General features: G+C 49.5%; 31 non-coding genes and 5 pseudogenes across 31 annotated transcripts; all 36 read left to right on the top strand.

The window, feature by feature from the left end:
• Positions 1-218: 218 nt before the first annotated feature.
• Positions 219-337, top strand: LOC149758710 (5S ribosomal RNA). Its single transcript, XR_016408925.1, has one exon. It is a non-coding gene; the product is annotated as a 5S ribosomal RNA (ribosomal RNA).
• Positions 338-583: 246 nt separating this feature from the next.
• Positions 584-702, top strand: LOC149758709 (5S ribosomal RNA). The gene has a single exon (XR_016408913.1). It is a non-coding gene; the product is annotated as a 5S ribosomal RNA (ribosomal RNA).
• Positions 703-948: 246 nt separating this feature from the next.
• On the top strand, positions 949-1,067 carry LOC149758708 (5S ribosomal RNA). The gene has a single exon (XR_016407295.1). It is a non-coding gene; the product is annotated as a 5S ribosomal RNA (ribosomal RNA).
• A 247-nt stretch (positions 1,068-1,314) lies between these two features.
• LOC149758707 (5S ribosomal RNA) lies at positions 1,315-1,433 on the top strand. The gene has a single exon (XR_016403595.1). It is a non-coding gene; the product is annotated as a 5S ribosomal RNA (ribosomal RNA).
• Positions 1,434-1,679: 246 nt separating this feature from the next.
• On the top strand, positions 1,680-1,798 carry LOC149758706 (5S ribosomal RNA). The gene has a single exon (XR_016408903.1). It is a non-coding gene; the product is annotated as a 5S ribosomal RNA (ribosomal RNA).
• A 246-nt stretch (positions 1,799-2,044) lies between these two features.
• On the top strand, positions 2,045-2,163 carry LOC149758705 (5S ribosomal RNA). Its single transcript, XR_016411911.1, has one exon. It is a non-coding gene; the product is annotated as a 5S ribosomal RNA (ribosomal RNA).
• A 248-nt stretch (positions 2,164-2,411) lies between these two features.
• On the top strand, positions 2,412-2,530 carry LOC149758704 (5S ribosomal RNA). The gene has a single exon (XR_016407616.1). It is a non-coding gene; the product is annotated as a 5S ribosomal RNA (ribosomal RNA).
• Positions 2,531-2,776: 246 nt separating this feature from the next.
• On the top strand, positions 2,777-2,895 carry LOC149758703 (5S ribosomal RNA). The gene has a single exon (XR_016407889.1). It is a non-coding gene; the product is annotated as a 5S ribosomal RNA (ribosomal RNA).
• Positions 2,896-3,141: 246 nt separating this feature from the next.
• LOC149758702 (5S ribosomal RNA) lies at positions 3,142-3,260 on the top strand. The gene has a single exon (XR_016408892.1). It is a non-coding gene; the product is annotated as a 5S ribosomal RNA (ribosomal RNA).
• A 246-nt stretch (positions 3,261-3,506) lies between these two features.
• On the top strand, positions 3,507-3,625 carry LOC149758701 (5S ribosomal RNA). Its single transcript, XR_016407770.1, has one exon. It is a non-coding gene; the product is annotated as a 5S ribosomal RNA (ribosomal RNA).
• A 245-nt stretch (positions 3,626-3,870) lies between these two features.
• On the top strand, positions 3,871-3,989 carry LOC149758700 (5S ribosomal RNA). The gene has a single exon (XR_016404659.1). It is a non-coding gene; the product is annotated as a 5S ribosomal RNA (ribosomal RNA).
• A 246-nt stretch (positions 3,990-4,235) lies between these two features.
• LOC149758699 (5S ribosomal RNA) lies at positions 4,236-4,354 on the top strand. The gene has a single exon (XR_016407294.1). It is a non-coding gene; the product is annotated as a 5S ribosomal RNA (ribosomal RNA).
• A 247-nt stretch (positions 4,355-4,601) lies between these two features.
• On the top strand, positions 4,602-4,720 carry LOC149758698 (5S ribosomal RNA). The gene has a single exon (XR_016408881.1). It is a non-coding gene; the product is annotated as a 5S ribosomal RNA (ribosomal RNA).
• Positions 4,721-4,966: 246 nt separating this feature from the next.
• Positions 4,967-5,085, top strand: LOC149758697 (5S ribosomal RNA). The gene has a single exon (XR_016408873.1). It is a non-coding gene; the product is annotated as a 5S ribosomal RNA (ribosomal RNA).
• Positions 5,086-5,331: 246 nt separating this feature from the next.
• Positions 5,332-5,450, top strand: LOC149758696 (5S ribosomal RNA). The gene has a single exon (XR_016411910.1). It is a non-coding gene; the product is annotated as a 5S ribosomal RNA (ribosomal RNA).
• Positions 5,451-5,698: 248 nt separating this feature from the next.
• On the top strand, positions 5,699-5,817 carry LOC149758695 (5S ribosomal RNA). The gene has a single exon (XR_016402122.1). It is a non-coding gene; the product is annotated as a 5S ribosomal RNA (ribosomal RNA).
• A 246-nt stretch (positions 5,818-6,063) lies between these two features.
• Positions 6,064-6,182, top strand: LOC149758694 (5S ribosomal RNA; annotated as a pseudogene).
• A 246-nt stretch (positions 6,183-6,428) lies between these two features.
• On the top strand, positions 6,429-6,547 carry LOC149758693 (5S ribosomal RNA). The gene has a single exon (XR_016408862.1). It is a non-coding gene; the product is annotated as a 5S ribosomal RNA (ribosomal RNA).
• A 246-nt stretch (positions 6,548-6,793) lies between these two features.
• Positions 6,794-6,912, top strand: LOC149758692 (5S ribosomal RNA). Its single transcript, XR_016411909.1, has one exon. It is a non-coding gene; the product is annotated as a 5S ribosomal RNA (ribosomal RNA).
• A 248-nt stretch (positions 6,913-7,160) lies between these two features.
• On the top strand, positions 7,161-7,279 carry LOC149758691 (5S ribosomal RNA). Its single transcript, XR_016402121.1, has one exon. It is a non-coding gene; the product is annotated as a 5S ribosomal RNA (ribosomal RNA).
• A 246-nt stretch (positions 7,280-7,525) lies between these two features.
• Positions 7,526-7,644, top strand: LOC149758690 (5S ribosomal RNA; annotated as a pseudogene).
• Positions 7,645-7,890: 246 nt separating this feature from the next.
• On the top strand, positions 7,891-8,009 carry LOC149758689 (5S ribosomal RNA). Its single transcript, XR_016408855.1, has one exon. It is a non-coding gene; the product is annotated as a 5S ribosomal RNA (ribosomal RNA).
• A 246-nt stretch (positions 8,010-8,255) lies between these two features.
• On the top strand, positions 8,256-8,374 carry LOC149758688 (5S ribosomal RNA; annotated as a pseudogene).
• Positions 8,375-8,621: 247 nt separating this feature from the next.
• LOC149758687 (5S ribosomal RNA) lies at positions 8,622-8,740 on the top strand. The gene has a single exon (XR_016412551.1). It is a non-coding gene; the product is annotated as a 5S ribosomal RNA (ribosomal RNA).
• A 246-nt stretch (positions 8,741-8,986) lies between these two features.
• LOC149758686 (5S ribosomal RNA) lies at positions 8,987-9,105 on the top strand. Its single transcript, XR_016408844.1, has one exon. It is a non-coding gene; the product is annotated as a 5S ribosomal RNA (ribosomal RNA).
• Positions 9,106-9,351: 246 nt separating this feature from the next.
• Positions 9,352-9,470, top strand: LOC149758685 (5S ribosomal RNA). Its single transcript, XR_016411908.1, has one exon. It is a non-coding gene; the product is annotated as a 5S ribosomal RNA (ribosomal RNA).
• A 248-nt stretch (positions 9,471-9,718) lies between these two features.
• On the top strand, positions 9,719-9,837 carry LOC149758684 (5S ribosomal RNA). The gene has a single exon (XR_016407614.1). It is a non-coding gene; the product is annotated as a 5S ribosomal RNA (ribosomal RNA).
• Positions 9,838-10,083: 246 nt separating this feature from the next.
• LOC149758683 (5S ribosomal RNA) lies at positions 10,084-10,202 on the top strand. The gene has a single exon (XR_016405693.1). It is a non-coding gene; the product is annotated as a 5S ribosomal RNA (ribosomal RNA).
• A 246-nt stretch (positions 10,203-10,448) lies between these two features.
• On the top strand, positions 10,449-10,567 carry LOC149758682 (5S ribosomal RNA). The gene has a single exon (XR_016408833.1). It is a non-coding gene; the product is annotated as a 5S ribosomal RNA (ribosomal RNA).
• Positions 10,568-10,813: 246 nt separating this feature from the next.
• On the top strand, positions 10,814-10,932 carry LOC149758681 (5S ribosomal RNA; annotated as a pseudogene).
• Positions 10,933-11,178: 246 nt separating this feature from the next.
• LOC149758680 (5S ribosomal RNA) lies at positions 11,179-11,297 on the top strand. The gene has a single exon (XR_016408822.1). It is a non-coding gene; the product is annotated as a 5S ribosomal RNA (ribosomal RNA).
• A 246-nt stretch (positions 11,298-11,543) lies between these two features.
• On the top strand, positions 11,544-11,662 carry LOC149758679 (5S ribosomal RNA). Its single transcript, XR_016401341.1, has one exon. It is a non-coding gene; the product is annotated as a 5S ribosomal RNA (ribosomal RNA).
• Positions 11,663-11,910: 248 nt separating this feature from the next.
• Positions 11,911-12,029, top strand: LOC149758678 (5S ribosomal RNA). Its single transcript, XR_016402120.1, has one exon. It is a non-coding gene; the product is annotated as a 5S ribosomal RNA (ribosomal RNA).
• Positions 12,030-12,274: 245 nt separating this feature from the next.
• LOC149758677 (5S ribosomal RNA) lies at positions 12,275-12,393 on the top strand. The gene has a single exon (XR_016404658.1). It is a non-coding gene; the product is annotated as a 5S ribosomal RNA (ribosomal RNA).
• Positions 12,394-12,639: 246 nt separating this feature from the next.
• On the top strand, positions 12,640-12,758 carry LOC149758676 (5S ribosomal RNA; annotated as a pseudogene).
• Positions 12,759-13,005: 247 nt separating this feature from the next.
• LOC149758675 (5S ribosomal RNA) lies at positions 13,006-13,124 on the top strand. The gene has a single exon (XR_016408810.1). It is a non-coding gene; the product is annotated as a 5S ribosomal RNA (ribosomal RNA).
• The last annotated feature ends 215 nt before the right edge of the window (positions 13,125-13,339 follow it).

The following is a 13,339-nucleotide window of genomic DNA, read 5'->3' as shown; positions in this document are numbered from 1 at the left end:
TTGATAATATTTATTTTTAATTTTTTGGCTTTTGGCTTTTCCTCTTCGGATAATTTTTTCCCCCCGAAAATAAACTGAGTCCGGAGACTGGCGGTGCCATGCCGCATAGCGGAACAGCGCGTTGAATCCTACGCCAGAATGGCCCCGGCAGCGCGAATGTCTTGGGCCGTCAAGGTCTGCTGCTTTGTCATAAAAGGGAGTTTCGAAGGGCATGTCATGGGTGCGATCATACCAGCACTAATGCACCGGATCCCATCAGAACTCCGCAGTTAAGCGTGCTTGGGCGAGAGTAGTACTAGGATGGGTGACCCCCTGGGAAGTCCTCGTGTTGCACCCCTTTTATTTTTTGCCCGCTTTTTTATTTTTTGATAACATTTATTTTTTATTTTTCGGCTTTTGGCTTTTCCTCTTCGGATAATTTTTTTCCCCCGAAAATAAACTGAGTCCGGAGACTGGCGGTGCCATGCCGCATAGCGGAACAGCGCGTTGAATCCTACGCCAGAACGGCCCCGGCAGCGCGAATGTCTCGGGCCGTCGAGGTCTGCTGCTTTGTCATAAAAGGGAGTTTCGAAGGGCATGTCATGGGTGCGATCATACCAGCACTAATGCACCGGATCCCATCAGAACTCCGCAGTTAAGCGTGCTTGGGCGAGAGTAGTACTAGGATGGGTGACCCCCTGGGAAGTCCTCGTGTTGCACCCCTTTTATTTTTTGCCCGCTTTTTTATTTTTTGATAACATTTATTTTTTATTTTTCGGCTTTTGGCTTTTCCTCTTCGGATAATTTTTTTCCCCCGAAAATAAACTGAGTCCGGAGACTGGCGGTGCCATGCCGCATAGCGGAACAGCGTGTTGAATCCTACGCCAGAATGGCCCCGGCAGCGCGAATGTCTCGGGCCGTCGAGGTCTGCTGCTTTGTCATAAAAGGGAGTTTCGAAGGGCATGTCTTGGGTGCGATCATACCAGCACTAATGCACCGGATCCTATCAGAACTCCGCAGTTAAGCGTGCTTGGGCGAGAGTAGTACTAGGATGGGTGACCCCCTGGGAAGTCCTCATGTTGCACCCTTTTTATTTTTTGCCCGCTTTTTTATTTTTTGATAATATTTATTTTTAATTTTTTGGCTTTTGGCTTTTCCTCTTAGGATAATTTTTTTCCCCCGACAATAAACTGAGTCCGGAGACTGGCGGTGCCATGCCGCATAGCGGGACTAGCGCGTTGAATCCTACGCCAGAACGGCCCCGGCAGCGCGAATGTCTCGGGCCGTCGAGGTCTGCTGCTTTGTCATAAAAGGGTGTTTCGAAGGGCATATCATGGGTGCGATCATACCAGCACTAATACACCGGATCCCATCAGAACTCCGCAGTTAAGCGTGCTTGGGCGAGAGTAGTACTAGGATGGGTGACCCCATGGGAAGTCCTCGTGTTGCACCCCTTTTATTTTTTGCCCGCTTTTTTCTTTTTTGATAACATTTATCTTTAATTGTTTGGCTTTTGGCTTTTCCTCTTCGGATAATTTTTTTCTCCCGAAAATAAACTGAGTCCGGAGACTCGCGGTGCCATGCCGCATAGCGGAACAGCGCGTTGAATCCTACGCCAGAACGGCCCCGGCAGCGCGAATGTCTCGGGCCGTCGAGGTCTGCTGCTTCGTCATAAAAGGGAGTTTCGAAGGGCATGTCATGGGTGCGATCATACCAGCACTAATGCACCGGATCCCATCAGAACTCCGCAGTTAAGCGTGCTTGGGCGAGAGTAGTACTAGGATGGGTGACCCCCTGGGAAGTCCTCGTGTTGCACCCCTTTTATTTTTTGCCCGCTTTTTTATTTTTTGATAATATTTATTTTTAATTTTTCGGCTTTTGGCTTTTCCTCTTCGGATAATTTTTTTCTCCCGAAAATAAACTGAGTCCGGAGACTCGCGGTGCCATGCCGCATAGCGGAACAGCGCGTTGAATCCTACGCCAGAACGGCCCCGGCAGCGCGAATGTCTCGGGCCGTCGAGGTCTGCTGCTTCGTCATAAAAGGGAGTTTCGAAGGGCATGTCATGGGTGCGATCATACCAGCACTAATGCACCGGATCCCATCAGAACTCCGCAGTTAAGCGTGCTTGGGCGAGAGTAGTACTAGGATGGGTGACCCCCTGGGAAGTCCTCGTGTTGCACCCTTTTTATTTTTTTCTCCACTTTTTTATTTTTTGATAATATTTATTTTTAATTTTTCGGCTTTTGGCTTTTCCTCTTCGGATAATTTTTTTCCCCCGAAAATAAACTGAGTCCGGAGACTGGCGGTGCCATGCCGCATAGCGGGACCAGCGCGTTGAATCCTACGCCAGAACGGCCCCGGCGGCGCGAATGTCTCGGGCCGTCGAGGTCTGCTGCTTTGTCATAAAAGGGAGTTTCGATGGGCATGTCATGGGTGCGATCATACCAGCACTAATGCACCGGATCCCATCATAACTCCGCAGTTAAGCGTGCTTGGGCGAGAGTAGTACTAGGATGGGTGACCCCCAGGGAAGTCCTCGTGTTGCACCCCTTTTATTTTTTGCCCGCTTTTTTATTTTTTGATAATATTTATTTTTAATTTTTCGGCTTTTGGCTTTTCCTCTTCGGATAATTTTTTTCCCCCGAAAATAAACTGAGTCCGGAGACTCGCGGTGCCATGCCGCATAGCGGAACAGCGCGTTGAATCCTACACCAGAACGGCCCCGGCAGCGCGAATGCCTCGGGCCGTCGAGGTCTGCTGCTTTGTCATAAAAGGGAGTTTCGAAGGGCATGTCATGGGTGCGATCAAACCAGCACTAATGCGCCGGATCCGATCAGAACTCCGCAGTTAAGCGTGCTTGGGCGAGAGTAGTACTAGGATGGGTGACCCCCTGGGAAGTCCTCGTGTTGCACCCTTTTTATTTTTTGCCCGCTTTTTTATTTTTTGATAATATTTATTTTTAATTTTTTGGCTTTTGGCTTTTCCTCTTCGGATAATTTTTTCCCCCCGAAAATAAACTGAGTCCGGAGACTGGCGGTGCCATGCCGCATAGCGGAACAGCGCGTTGAATCCTACGCCAGAATGGCCCCGGCAGCGCGAATGTCTCGGGCCGTCAAGGTCTGCTGCTTTGTCATAAAAGGGAGTTTCGAAGGGCATGTCATGGGTGCGATCATACCAGCACTAATGCACCGGATCCCATCAGAACTCCGCAGTTAAGCGTGCTTGGGCGAGAGTAGTACTAGGATGGGTGACCCCCTGGGAAGTCCTCGTGTTGCACCCCTTTTATTTTTTGCCCGCTTTTTTATTTTTTGATAACATTTATTTTTTATTTTTCGGCTTTTGGCTTTTCCTCTTCGGATAATTTTTTTCCCCCGAAAATAAACTGAGTCCGGAGACTGGCGGTGCCATGCCGCATATCGGAAGAGCGTGTTGAATCCTACGCCAGAACGGCCCCGGCAGCGCGAATGTCTCGGGCCGTCGAGGTCTGCTGCTTTGTCATAAAAGGGAGTTTCGAAGGGCATGTCTTGGGTGCAATCATACCAGCACTAATGCACCGGATCCTATCAGAACTCCGCAGTTAAGCGTGCTTGGGCGAGAGTAGTACTAGGATGGGTGACCCCCTGGGAAGTCCTCATGTTGCACCCTTTTTATTTTTTGCCCGCTTTTTTATTTTTTGATAATATTTATTTTTAATTTTTTGGCTTTTGGCTTTTCCTCTTTGGATAATTTTTTCCCCCGATAATAAACTGAGTCCGGAGACTGGCGGTGCCATGCCGCATAGCGGAATAGCGCGTTGAATCCTACGCCAGAACGGCCCCGGCAGCGCGAATGTCTCGGGCCGTCGAGGTCTGCTGCTTTGTCATAAAAGGGAGTTTCGAAGGGCATGTCATGGGTGCGATCATACCAGCACTAATGCACCGGATCCCATCAAAACTCCGCAGTTAAGCGTGCTTGGGCGAGAGTAGTACTAGGATGGGTGACCCCCTGGGAAGTCCTCGTGTTGCACCCCTTTTATTTTTTGCCCGCTTTTTTATTTTTTGATAACATTTATTTTTTATTTTTCGGCTTTTGGCTTTTCCTCTTCGGATAATTTTTTTCCCCCGAAAATAAACTGAGTCCGGAGACTGGCGGTGCCATGCCGCATAGCGGAACAGCGTGTTGAATCCTACGCCAGAACGGCCCCGGCAGCGCGAATGTCTCGGGCCGTCGAGGTCTGCTACTTTGTCATAAAAGGGAGTTTCGAAGGGCATGTCTTGGGTGCGATCATACCAGCACTAATGCACCGGATCCTATCAGAACTCCGCAGTTAAGCGTGCTTGGGCGAGAGTAGTACTAGGATGGGTGACCCCCTGGGAAGTCCTCATGTTGCACCCTTTTTATTTTTTGCCCGCTTTTTTATTTTTTGATAATATTTATTTTTAATTTTTTGGCTTTTGGCTTTTCCTCTTCGGATAATTTTTTTCCCCCGACAATAAACTGGGTCCGGAGACTGGCGGTGCCATGCCGCATAGCGGGACCAGCGCGTTGAATCCTACGCCAGAACGGCCCCGGCAGCGCGAATGTCTCGGGCCGTCGAGGTCTGCTGCTTTGTCATAAAAGGGAGTTTCGAAGGGCGTATCATGGGTGCGATCATACCAGCACTAATGCACCGGATCCCATCAGAACTCCGCAGTTAAGCGTGCTTGGGCGAGAGTAGTACTAGGATGGGTGACCCCCTGGGAAGTCCTCGTGTTGCACCCCTTTTATTTTTTGCCCGCTTTTTTCTTTTTTGATAACATTTATTTTTAATTTTTTGGCTTTTGGCTTTTCCTCTTCGGATAATTTTTTTTCCTCGAAAATAAACTGAGTCCGGAGACTCGCGGTGCCATGCCGCATAGCGGAACAGCACATTGAATCCTACGCCAGAACGGCCCCGGCAGCGCGAATGTCTCGGGCCGTCGAGGTCTGCTGCTTTGTCATAAAAGGGTGTTTCGATGGGCATGTCATGGGTGCGATCATACCAGCACTAATGCACCGGATCCCATCAGAACTCCGCAGTTAAGCGTGCTTGGGCGAGAGTAGTACTAGGATGGGTGACCCCCTGGGAAGTCCTCGTGTTGCACCCCTTTTATTTTTTGCCCGCTTTTTTATTTTTTGATAATATTTATTTTTAATTTTTCGGCTTTTGGCTTTTCCTCTTCGGATAATTTTTTTTCCCCGAAAATAAACTGAGTCCGGAGACTCGCGGTGCCATGCCGCATAGCGGAACAGCGCGTTGAATCCTACGCCAGAACGGCCCCGGCAGCGCGAATGTCTCGGGCCGTCGAGGTCTGCTGCTTTGTCATAAAAGGGAGTTTCGAAGGGCATGTCATGGGTGCGATCATACCAGCACTAATGCACCGGATCCCATCAGAACTCCGCAGTTAAGCGTGCTTGGGCGAGAGTAGTACTAGGATGGGTGACCCCCTGGGAAGTCCTCGTGTTGCACCCTTTTTATTTTTTTCTCCACTTTTTTATTTTTTGATAATATTTATTTTTAATTTTTCGGCTTTTGGCTTTTCCTCTTCGGATAATTTTTTTCCCCCGAAAATAAACTGAGTCCGGAGACTGGCGGTGCCATGCCGCATAGCGGGAATAGCGCGTTGAATCCTACGCCAGAACGGCCCCGGCGGCGCGAATGTCTCGGGCCGTCGAGGTCTGCTGCTTTGTCATAAAAGGGAGTTTCGATGGGCATGTCATGGGTGCGATCATACCAGCACTAATGCACCGGATCCCATCAGAACTCCGCAGTTAAGCGTGCTTGGGCGAGAGTAGTACTAGGATGGGTGACCCCCTAGGAAGTCCTCGTGTTGCACCCCTTTTATTTTTTGCCCGCTTTTTTATTTTTTGATAATATTTATTTTTAATTTTTCGGCTTTTGGCTTTTCCTCTTCGGATAATTTTTTTCCCCCGAAAATAAACTGAGTCCGGAGACTCGCGGTGCCATGCCGCATAGCGGAACAGCGCGTTGAATCCTACGCCAGAACGGCCCCGGCAGCGCGAATGTCTCGGGCCGTCGCGGTCTGCTGCTTTGTCATAAAAGGGAGTTTCGAAGGGCATGTCATGGGTGCGATCATACCAGCACTAATGCACCGGATCCCATCATAACTCCGCAGTTAGGCGTGCTTGGGCGAGAGAAGTACTTGGATGGGTGACCCCCTGGGAAGTCCTCGTGTTGCACCCTTTTTATTTTTTGCCCGCTTTTTTATTTTTTGATAATATTTATTTTTAATTTTTTGGCTTTTGGCTTTTCCTCTTCGGATAATTTTTTCCCCCCGAAAATAAACTGAGTCCGGAGACTGGCGGTGCCATGCCGCATAGCGGAACAGCGCGTTGAATCCTACGCCAGAACGGCCCCGGCTGCGCGAATGTCTCGGGCCGTCGAGGTCTGCTGCTTTGTCATAAAAGGGAGTTTCGAAGGGCATGTCATGGGTGCGATCATACCAGCACTAATGCACCGGATCCCATCAGAACTCCGCAGTTAAGCGTGCTTGGGCGAGAGTAGTACTAGGATGGGTGACCCCCTGGGAAGTCCTCGTGTTGCACCCCTTTTATTTTTTGCCCGCTTTTTTATTTTTTGATAATATTTATTTTTAATTTTTCGGCTTTTGGCTTTTCCTCTTCGGATAATTTTTTTTCCCCGAAAATAAACTGAGTCCGGAGACTCGCGGTGCCATGCCGCATAGCGGAACAGCGCGTTGAATCCTACGCCAGAACGGCCCCGGCAGCGCGAATGTCTCGGGCCGTCGAGGTCTGCTGCTTTGTCATAAAAGGGAGTTTCGAAGGGCATGTCATGGGTGCGATCATACCAGCACTAATGCACCGGATCCCATCAGAACTCCGCAGTTAAGCGTGCTTGGGCGAGAGTAGTACTAGGATGGGTGACCCCCTGGGAAGTCCTCGTGTTGCACCCTTTTTATTTTTTTCTCCACTTTTTTATTTTTTGATAATATTTATTTTTAATTTTTCGGCTTTTGGCTTTTCCTCTTCGGATAATTTTTTTCCCCCGAAAATAAACTGAGTCCGGAGACTGGCGGTGCCATGCCGCATAGCGGGAATAGCGCGTTGAATCCTACGCCAGAACGGCCCCGGCGGCGCGAATGTCTCGGGCCGTCGAGGTCTGCTGCTTTGTCATAAAAGGGAGTTTCGATGGGCATGTCATGGGTGCGATCATACCAGCACTAATGCACCGGATCCCATCAGAACTCCGCAGTTAAGCGTGCTTGGGCGAGAGTAGTACTAGGATGGGTGACCCCCTAGGAAGTCCTCGTGTTGCACCCCTTTTATTTTTTGCCCGCTTTTTTATTTTTTGATAATATTTATTTTTAATTTTTCGGCTTTTGGCTTTTCCTCTTCGGATAATTTTTTTCCCCCGAAAATAAACTGAGTCCGGAGACTCGCGGTGCCATGCCGCATAGCGGAACAGCGCGTTGAATCCTACGCCAGAACGGCCCCGGCAGCGCGAATGTCTCGGGCCGTCGCGGTCTGCTGCTTTGTCATAAAAGGGAGTTTCGAAGGGCATGTCATGGGTGCGATCATACCAGCACTAATGCACCGGATCCCATCATAACTCCGCAGTTAGGCGTGCTTGGGCGAGAGAAGTACTAGGATGGGTGACCCCCTGGGAAGTCCTCGTGTTGCACCCTTTTTATTTTTTGCCCGCTTTTTTATTTTTTGATAATATTTATTTTTAATTTTTTGGCTTTTGGCTTTTCCTCTTCGGATAATTTTTTCCCCCCGAAAATAAACTGAGTCCGGAGACTGGCGGTGCCATGCCGCATAGCGGAACAGCGCGTTGAATCCTACGCCAGAACGGCCCCGGCAGCGCGAATGTCTCGGGCCGTCGAGGTCTGCTGCTTTGTCATAAAAGGGAGTTTCGAAGGGCATGTCATGGGTGCGATCATACCAGCACTAATGCACCGGATCCCATCAGAACTCCGCAGTTAAGCGTGCTTGGGCGAGAGTAGTACTAGGATGGGTGACCCCCTGGGAAGTCCTCGTGTTGCACCCCTTTTATTTTTTGCCCGCTTTTTTATTTTTTGATAACATTTATTTTTTATTTTTCGGCTTTTGGCTTTTCCTCTTCGGATAATTTTTTTCCCCCGAAAATAAACTGAGTCCGGAGACTGGCGGTGCCATGCCGCATAGCGGAACAGCGTGTTGAATCCTACGCCAGAATGGCCCCGGCAGCGCGAATGTCTCGGGCCGTCGAGGTCTGCTGCTTTGTCATAAAAGGGAGTTTCGAAGGGCATGTCTTGGGTGCGATCATACCAGCACTAATGCACCGAATCCTATCAGAACTCCGCAGTTAAGCGTGCTTGGGCGAGAGTAGTACTAGGATGGGTGACCCCCTGGGAAGTCCTCATGTTGCACCCTTTTTATTTTTTGCCCGCTTTTTTATTTTTTGATAATATTTATTTTTAATTTTTTGGCTTTTGGCTTTTCCTCTTAGGATAATTTTTTTCCCCCGACAATAAACTGAGTCCGGAGACTGGCGGTGCCATGCCGCATAGCGGGACTAGCGCGTTGAATCCTACGCCAGAACGGCCCCGGCAGCGCGAATGTCTCGGGCCGTCGAGGTCTGCTGCTTTGTCATAAAAGGGTGTTTCGAAGGGCATATCATGGGTGCGATCATACCAGCACTAATGCACCGGATCCCATCAGAACTCCGCAGTTAAGCGTGCTTGGGCGAGAGTAGTACTAGGATGGGTGACCCCATGGGAAGTCCTCGTGTTGCACCCCTTTTATTTTTTGCCCGCTTTTTTCTTTTTTGATAACATTTATCTTTAATTGTTTGGCTTTTGGCTTTTCCTCTTCGGATAATTTTTTTCTCCCGAAAATAAACTGAGTCCGGAGACTCGCGGTGCCATGCCGCATAGCGGAACAGCGCGTTGAATCCTACGCCAGAACGGCCCCGGCAGCGCGAATGTCTCGGGCCGTCGAGGTCTGCTGCTTCGTCATAAAAGGGAGTTTCGAAGGGCATGTCATGGGTGCGATCATACCAGCACTAATGCACCGGATCCCATCAGAACTCCGCAGTTAAGCGTGCTTGGGCGAGAGTAGTACTAGGATGGGTGACCCCCTGGGAAGTCCTCGTGTTGCACCCCTTTTATTTTTTGCCCGCTTTTTTATTTTTTGATAATATTTATTTTTAATTTTTCGGCTTTTGGCTTTTCCTCTTCGGATAATTTTTTTCTCCCGAAAATAAACTGAGTCCGGAGACTCGCGGTGCCATGCCGCATAGCGGAACAGCGCGTTGAATCCTACGCCAGAACGGCCCCGGCAGCGCGAATGTCTCGGGCCGTCGAGGTCTGCTGCTTCGTCATAAAAGGGAGTTTCGAAGGGCATGTCATGGGTGCGATCATACCAGCACTAATGCACCGGATCCCATCAGAACTCCGCAGTTAAGCGTGCTTGGGCGAGAGTAGTACTAGGATGGGTGACCCCCTGGGAAGTCCTCGTGTTGCACCCTTTTTATTTTTTTCTCCACTTTTTTATTTTTTGATAATATTTATTTTTAATTTTTCGGCTTTTGGCTTTTCCTCTTCGGATAATTTTTTTCCCCCGAAAATAAACTGAGTCCGGAGACTGGCGGTGCCATGCCGCATAGCGGGACCAGCGCGTTGAATCCTACGCCAGAACGGCCCCGGCGGCGCGAATGTCTCGGGCCGTCGAGGTCTGCTGCTTTGTCATAAAAGGGAGTTTCGATGGGCATGTCATGGGTGCGATCATACCAGCACTAATGCACCGGATCCCATCATAACTCCGCAGTTAAGCGTGCTTGGGCGAGAGTAGTACTAGGATGGGTGACCCCCAGGGAAGTCCTCGTGTTGCACCCCTTTTATTTTTTGCCCGCTTTTTTATTTTTTGATAATATTTATTTTTAATTTTTCGGCTTTTGGCTTTTCCTCTTCGGATAATTTTTTTCCCCCGAAAATAAACTGAGTCCGGAGACTCGCGGTGCCATGCCGCATAGCGGAACAGCGCATTGAATCCTACACCAGAACGGCCCCGGCAGCGCGAATGCCTCGGGCCGTCGAGGTCTGCTGCTTTGTCATAAAAGGGAGTTTCGAAGGGCATGTCATGGGTGCGATCATACCAGCACTAATGCGCCGGATCCGATCAGAACTCCGCAGTTAAGCGTGCTTGGGCGAGAGTAGTACTAGGATGGGTGACCCCCTGGGAAGTCCTCGTGTTGCACCCTTTTTATTTTTTGCCCGCTTTTTTATTTTTTGATAATATTTATTTTTAATTTTTTGGCTTTTGGCTTTTCCTCTTCGGATAATTTTTTCCCCCCAAAAATAAACTGAGTCCGGAGACTGGCGGTGCCATGCCGCATAGCGGAACAGCGCGTTGAATCCTACGCCAGAACGGCCCCGGCTGCGCGAATGTCTCGGGCCGTCGAGGTCTGCTGCTTTGTCATAAAAGGGAGTTTCGAAGGGCATGTCATGGGTGCGATCATACCAGCACTAATGCACCGGATCCCATCAGAACTCCGCAGTTAAGCGTGCTTGGGCGAGAGTAGTACTAGGATGGGTGACCCCCTGGGAAGTCCTCGTGTTGCACCCCTTTTATTTTTTGCCCGCTTTTTTATTTTTTGATAATATTTATTTTTAATTTTTCGGCTTTTGGCTTTTCCTCTTCGGATAATTTTTTTCCCCCGAAAATAAACTGAGTCCGGAGACTCGCGGTGCCATGCCGCATAGCGGAACAGCGCGTTGAATCCTACGCCAGAACGGCCCCGGCAGCGCGAATGTCTCGGGCCGTCGCGGTCTGCTGCTTTGTCATAAAAGGGAGTTTCGAAGGGCATGTCATGGGTGCGATCATACCAGCACTAATGCACCGGATCCCATCATAACTCCGCAGTTAGGCGTGCTTGGGCGAGAGAAGTACTTGGATGGGTGACCCCTTGGGAAGTCCTCGTGTTGCACCCTTTTTATTTTTTGCCCGCTTTTTTATTTTTTGATAATATTTATTTTTAATTTTTTGGCTTTTGGCTTTTCCTCTTCGGATAATTTTTTCCCCCCGAAAATAAACTGAGTCCGGAGACTGGCGGTGCCATGCCGCATAGCGGAACAGCGCGTTGAATCCTACGCCAGAACGGCCCCGGCTGCGCGAATGTCTCGGGCCGTCGAGGTCTGCTGCTTTGTCATAAAAGGGAGTTTCGAAGGGCATGTCATGGGTGCGATCATACCAGCACTAATGCACCGGATCCCATCAGAACTCCGCAGTTAAGCGTGCTTGGGCGAGAGTAGTACTAGGATGGGTGACCCCCTGGGAAGTCCTCGTGTTGCACCCCTTTTATTTTTTGCCCGCTTTTTTATTTTTTGATAATATTTATTTTTAATTTTTCGGCTTTTGGCTTTTCCTCTTCGGATAATTTTTTTCCCCCGAAAATAAACTGAGTCCGGAGACTCGCGGTGCCATGCCGCATAGCGGAACAGCGCGTTGAATCCTACGCCAGAACGGCCCCGGCAGCGCGAATGTCTCGGGCCGTCGAGGTCTGCTGCTTTGTCATAAAAGGGAGTTTCGAAGGGCATGTCATGGGTGCGATCATACCAGCACTAATGCTCCGGATCCCATCAGAACTCCGCAGTTAAGCGTGCTTGGGCGAGAGTAGTACTAGGATGGGTGACCCCCTGGGAAGTCCTCGTGTTGCACCCTTTTTATTTTTTTCTCCACTTTTTTATTTTTTGATAATATTTATTTTTAATTTTTCGGCTTTTGGCTTTTCCTCTTCGGATAATTTTTTTCCCCCGAAAATAAACTGAGTCCGGAGACTGGCGGTGCCATGCCGCATAGCGGGAATAGCGCGTTGAATCCTACGCCAGAACGGCCCCGGCGGCGCGAATGTCTCGGGCCGTCGAGGTCTGCTGCTTTGTCATAAAAGGGAGTTTCGATGGGCATGTCATGGGTGCGATCATACCAGCACTAATGCACCGGATCCCATCAGAACTCCGCAGTTAAGCGTGCTTGGGCGAGAGTAGTACTAGGATGGGTGACCCCCTAGGAAGTCCTCGTGTTGCACCCCTTTTATTTTTTGCCCGCTTTTTTATTTTTTGATAATATTTATTTTTAATTTTTTGGCTTTTGGCTTTTCCTCTTTGGATAATTTTTTCCCCCGATAATAAACTGAGTCCGGAGACTGGCGGTGCCATGCCGCATAGCGGAATAGCGCGTTGAATCCTACGCCAGAACGGCCCCGGCAGCGCGAATGTCTCGGGCCGTCGAGGTCTGCTGCTTTGTCATAAAAGGGAGTTTCGAAGGGCATGTCATGGGTGCGATCATACCAGCACTAATGCACCGGATCCCATCAAAACTCCGCAGTTAAGCGTGCTTGGGCGAGAGTAGTACTAGGATGGGTGACCCCCTGGGAAGTCCTCGTGTTGCACCCCTTTTATTTTTTGCCCGCTTTTTTATTTTTTGATAACATTTATTTTTTATTTTTCGGCTTTTGGCTTTTCCTCTTCGGATAATTTTTTTCCCCCGAAAATAAACTGAGTCCGGAGACTGGCGGTGCCATGCCGCATAGCGGAACAGCGTGTTGAATCCTACGCCAGAACGGCCCCGGCAGCGCGAATGTCTCGGGCCGTCGAGGTCTGCTACTTTGTCATAAAAGGGAGTTTCGAAGGGCATGTCTTGGGTGCGATCATACCAGCACTAATGCACCGGATCCTATCAGAACTCCGCAGTTAAGCGTGCTTGGGCGAGAGTAGTACTAGGATTGGTGACCCCCTGGGAAGTCCTCATGTTGCACCCTTTTTATTTTTTGCCCGCTTTTTTATTTTTTGATAATATTTATTTTTAATTTTTTGGCTTTTGGCTTTTCCTCTTCGGATAATTTTTTTCCCCCGACAATAAACTGGGTCCGGAGACTGGCGGTGCCATGCCGCATAGCGGGACCAGCGCGTTGAATCCTACGCCAGAACGGCCCCGGCAGCGCGAATGTCTCGGGCCGTCGAGGTCTGCTGCTTTGTCATAAAAGGGAGTTTCGAAGGGCGTATCATGGGTGCGATCATACCAGCACTAATGCACCGGATCCCATCAGAACTCCGCAGTTAAGCGTGCTTGGGCGAGAGTAGTACTAGGATGGGTGACCCCCTGGGAAGTCCTCGTGTTGCACCCCTTTTATTTTTTGCCCGCTTTTTTCTTTTTTGATAACATTTATTTTTAATTTTTTGGCTTTTGGCTTTTCCTCTTCGGATAATTTTTTTCCCTCGAAAATAAACTGAGTCCGGAGACTCGCGGTGCCATGCCGCATAGCGGAACAGCACATTGAATCCTACGCCAGAACGGCCCCGGCAGCGCGAATGTCTCGGGCCGTCGAGGTCTGCTGCTTTG

This window comes from Phoenix dactylifera, chromosome 4 (genome assembly GCF_051530095.1).
Source record: "Phoenix dactylifera cultivar Ajwa chromosome 4, Ajwa_hap1_PhDact_Kaust_v1.1, whole genome shotgun sequence".
In the NCBI taxonomy this organism is placed as follows: Eukaryota; Viridiplantae; Streptophyta; class Magnoliopsida; order Arecales; family Arecaceae; genus Phoenix; species Phoenix dactylifera.
The sequence above is the reverse complement of the archived record's forward strand: the minus strand, read 5'-3'. Positions and strand labels throughout refer to the sequence as shown.